Raw genomic sequence first — 5066 nt, forward strand, 5'->3', positions numbered from 1 at the left:
CTTGCATCAATTACCAAGTCTAGATGCCATACAAAACTACACTCCTATTAAAAATTTTCATAGTACTTAGGTGATATCTTTATTAATGGTCCATGTCATCTATTCCTCTTCCTTTGAAAGCTTCTCTGCCCAATTCAGGTGTTCATATTTCCTTGCTACCTTGGCCATTTTGATCCAAAACTTCCAAGTTCTGTAAGCTGCTCTATTCTATGCCCTATGATTTTAATGTTAAACTTAGTCTTCCTATTTCTTGAGAGCCTCATTACCTTTATTTACATTGAGTCTCATCCCATACATTGATGCTCATTTTCTAATGTGCTCAGCATGTTTCCCCTGCATATATGTTGAATAGTGTAGGTTATAACATCTTACACCCCCCTGTGCTAAGCTCTGCCCACGCCAACTCTCCATCTGCTACCCACTCCTGTGCAATTTGAGAGACAGGTTCCAGATAATTTGTCTGTTTTTCCAGTCTACTTGTATTTTCAATTCAATTATCAATTCCTCCCTATTTACTCTGTCCAATTCCTTTGCAAATTCAAGAAACAAGCAAATATGTCGATTTTATTCTTTGTCTTTCTATTAGTGACCTCACTATTGTCACACAATGTCACCTAATTCCCCTTCCTTGAACCCAAGCTAATCATCTCAGTATCACATCACCTTAATTATTTCCCCTCCATCCATCTGGACTATTTACTGCTCCTATCATTTCATTTGCAACATTAGATCTCTCTTTTTGAGATGTACTCATCTTCTTCTACTGAATCAATCCTCTTGATTTCGCTCAGAAAGTTTTTGGCTCCCAACTGGCACTTACCATCCAAGTTAATACTTCTGTATTTTATTTTTCAACTGCCCCCTCCTCTAATTCTCCTTTTATACTATTTTGAATTTGGCGTTACATTTTATGATCAATTAAGTATTAACAGAATCTGCATCTTTTCTCGTAAAACTGTGAAAATGGATTACATTGTCACCAGCTCAGTGCTTAACCATAAGTAAGTTTTAACTAATATCTGAATCACCTAGCATTTTCCATGTAAACCCACATCTTTTGTGATGTTTAAACCTTATGTTAGTTATGACTGAACCATTCCTCCTTCAGGACTACTGTTTTATCTGCATTCACATTCTGTTTTCCTTGTTCTCCTCTCCCATTGCCCATCATAATGCCCCATTATTAATAAATCAGGTTACAAATATTTCCCAGTTAATAGTAGTGTTTCTACCCAGGAATATGTCTCATCACTTCTTCTAGCCATAGCCAATCATATTTGCTGTCAACTTCTTCTTCTCTTTGATTCCTTGTTGGCATGTGGACCTGGGTGAGATCCACTTTAATTATTCAGCTCTTACCTCTGTTAATTATACCTAATTTATCACTCACCCCTTCAATCTTAGCTACACTTATCCCTACCTTTTAATTCAATATTACCACTACCCTAGCTGGCTCCTTCCTCTCTACACCATGTCAATTTGTTACTAACTTCCTGATAATCATTGCCATCTTACCATCTCATCTTTTACTCTACCCACACAAATATTCCATTTTCAATCTCCTGCTTTCTAACTTCTCTGTCCTAAAAATCACCATGAAATTCCAAGACTCTGCTAACCATTGCATTTCTTTTATGTTTATTTGTTTCTTGATGCTGTTGATTCCACATTAAAAGAATATTGTGTGATCATGATCACAAAAACCTTGCCTCCTCCACTGCTGGGCTGGGCGCCATGATATCATTGAGTGAATAAGGGTTGCAGAAAATAGCAAAGCAATGATATAATGGGAAGGAGAGGATTACAGAAAGAATTTTGATGTTTTGAAATCAAATGTGATGAAAATTTAAAATAATAAACATCAATTGAAAGTCATTGAAGGAATGGCATTGAGAAGCCCCGAGGATGATGACCAAGTTGGTTATTGAAACTTTAGTGACAATGGAGTCACTAATCCGGTGGAAGACTCATGAGAAATTCTCTCAAATTGAAAGTCAAGTTGAATCAGAAGAAAATTTAATATTCGAATTTTTTTAAAACCAAGAAGTATCATTACATGAGATGAGTGTTGTGTGGAAACATTTTTTAAATCAGAGAATTAATTTAAAAGAAGCATATTTAGAATATAAACAGCTGTTATATTTATGACAGTGTGTGCCAAGTATTTTACAAATAAATACTTGATTTTTAATAGTTTTCCTTTTTCCCTGCTACCTCTATAATTAAATTGTGAGAACTTAGAAGAAAACATTACATTTCTTGGATCAAATGTTGGAAACATCTCCAATCATGCTGTCCATGTAAGAAGCAAAAATGTATTAGATTGAATTATTTTCAGCTCACTATAAAAGTGAAAATCATGCTCATTTTTAGTACACATAAAAAAATTTTCTTTTGTGTCGAGCAGCTAACAATGTGAGTTTTTGAGTATTGACTATTGCATTTGATATTACACATCCTATATGATTCTGCCTCATCAGTTAATATTTCCTCTGGAGTGCCATCACATATTTGTGGAGTATACGCAAGTATTTCAGACTTACAAAAAGCTCTTGTGTGTATCCCAAAACTTGATAAAAGCAAACACGGTTACAAAGAAAATGTATCATATCTGTGACATCAGCATTTGTGTTGAGAGACCTACAGGTTTGCAATGTGCACTCTTGGGTTAAAAATATTGTTATCATGCCTATGCAAGCCCATTAAATAAAAACTTGTGTGTGTGAAAAATCAGTCAAAGAAAGGTATATGGAAACACCTGTTCATTGAAATTCTAAATTACTTCTTTAGTGGTAGAGGATCAGGGTGGGGAGTGTTTACAACAGAAAGAACTATAGGAAAGGAGGGTCAGAGGAGAATTTAGGTGGAGATGATTACGTTAGACCTTGAAGGATGGGAAAAAATTTTCATAGTCCTGGTTCCCAGATCCTAAGGTCCTTACCTGAAAACTTTGTTCTGCACAAAATGACTAGTTGAGTAATTTCAGGCATGATGTGGTGGAATTCGAACATATTAAAGAACAGATAGTAACAATTTTCCACTAGATAAGTGAAATTATATGAACGGGTTGCCATGCATTTCATCATCTTCAGGTGAAGATGATGTAATATATCAAAACCCAGTCATATAATTAAACTTATCTTGAGGAAAATTGTTACTATCTGTTCTTTAAAATTACCAGTATTAGAAAAAATCGTAGGCTGAAACACCTAAGCCTCTCCCCCTCAGAAAATTAATGTAAACAGCTGTTCCTGGTGATATGCTTTAGTTTGAACTCTGTGATAGTTAAATGCTCCTCTTCCTTACACCAGTGTGTGGCATCAAGTATAAGTACTTGTAGTGTATTCAGTATAAGTGAAGTCATCTATGTTGGAAAATGCGTCTCAATTCATGAACTCTGGAATGCACTATGAATAAAAAAGACTATGTTTTGAAGCATTATACTGCAAACTGTGTTAGAAAGAAGTTCAGGTAAATTGGAATTGCCATAATGTAGCACTATAAGGTTTTCACCCTCCATATTATGACAAGACATTAGAATAAAACATGTACTTTTCAATCTCGGGATGATTGACCTATTATTCCTTTGTCTCTCCTTTTGAGAACGAATCAATTTTGGCTGATAATTAGTCATTAACTGAATCAAGCATGTTTAACTCGTATTTTAAGGAATTTATGTGACAAAAGGAGTGATAGGAGAAATATTTGTTAACTTGCCAAAAAGTAACTAAACTGAATAGTTGAGACAGCCCTTTCAAAATATTTCCTGGCATTTATTTAGGGAAGATGTCAGGATTGTGTGGAGTTCCATTTCTGCCTCCCTGAACTCACACCTCAGACGTTTAACGCGCTTAATAATATTTTGTTCACCACATTATTATTGTTTCGATAGAAACATGATGCATCATCAATTAACTTAAAAATTGCATGAAGGCACTTAATTTTATATCTATTATTATATAATAAGTCACTAGTTCTTGGAATGCTCATTCCTGCCAATACCTTTCAGGTGAATCTGTTGTTTGAGTTTGTAAAACTTAGTAACTTAACCCATTCGCAAAATGCTTTATAAGGGTCCCCAAACTGCCCTTTCTGCTTGGGCCAGGAGGAAATAATTTCCTTCCTGTAATGAGGTCCATATAAATAGAAACTCCCCCAAAGTCCGTTCCTTTAGCACCTTCAATTTCTCCTGTCAGCTCTGTTACGAACTTCGCTCGTTCCCAGTTGCCATCCCGATTCCATACATTTTTCCTCGATGGTATTTCGTAATGTGGCGTGTGCTTATGTGGTGCTTCTCCCCTCCTTCAATAATGCGTTGATTGAGAATATTTCTAATGCACCAAATGGATGCATAATTATCAAGCAGCTGATTCCAATCCTCACTTTTTCGGTGATTTTTCATACTTATTTGTCCCTCTTCCTCAACTAGTATTTCTCTCTCCTCCGCCAAATCCCTGGGAAGGGGTGCGGCCGCAAAAAGGGTGTTGGCGGTACTGACCCATGATACATTGTGTCGCACCAGTAAATCTCCTTCTTATGGGTGTGCCATAATTAATGGCTATGAATGCAACCAGTACATTTTACGATTTGTGGGTCTAGTATCCAAAGCGACATCACTTACCAAAAATTAATGTGAGAGTTTGAACATATATTATTTCTCTATTTTTTCAGAATATTAAAAAAAAGTTCTTTGTCACATAATCTGTCCGTCCACAAGTTTAATGAAGGTAGCTTGAACTAAACTTTAGATTTAACAATAATTTAATTTCTAAGCTATTTCAAAAGACTTCTACTCGAGCAGAGGATATTGCGGTTCTTACACGGAGTGGGGGGAGAATGCGCTAGGTTATTGATTTTCCTCTAGTCTAATTCTTTTTAGACTATTTTCCAATTTTTACGAAGGTAAAGCTTTTATAAAGAACTATTTCCATTTGTGATATTCCGAAAGCTTTTTGGGTTGTTGGTTGTGAATATTACAAGGACATCTGTAGTTAGACCCGAAAGCGTCTCGCCTTGTACGAGATCGCGAGATCAATCAGTGGTGTTTGTCAAAGAATTTCTGAACC

This window comes from Hetaerina americana, unplaced genomic scaffold, assembly GCF_022747635.1.
Source record: "Hetaerina americana unplaced genomic scaffold, ioHetAmer1.1.p SCAF_9, whole genome shotgun sequence".
Classification (NCBI taxonomy): domain Eukaryota; kingdom Metazoa; phylum Arthropoda; class Insecta; order Odonata; family Calopterygidae; genus Hetaerina; species Hetaerina americana.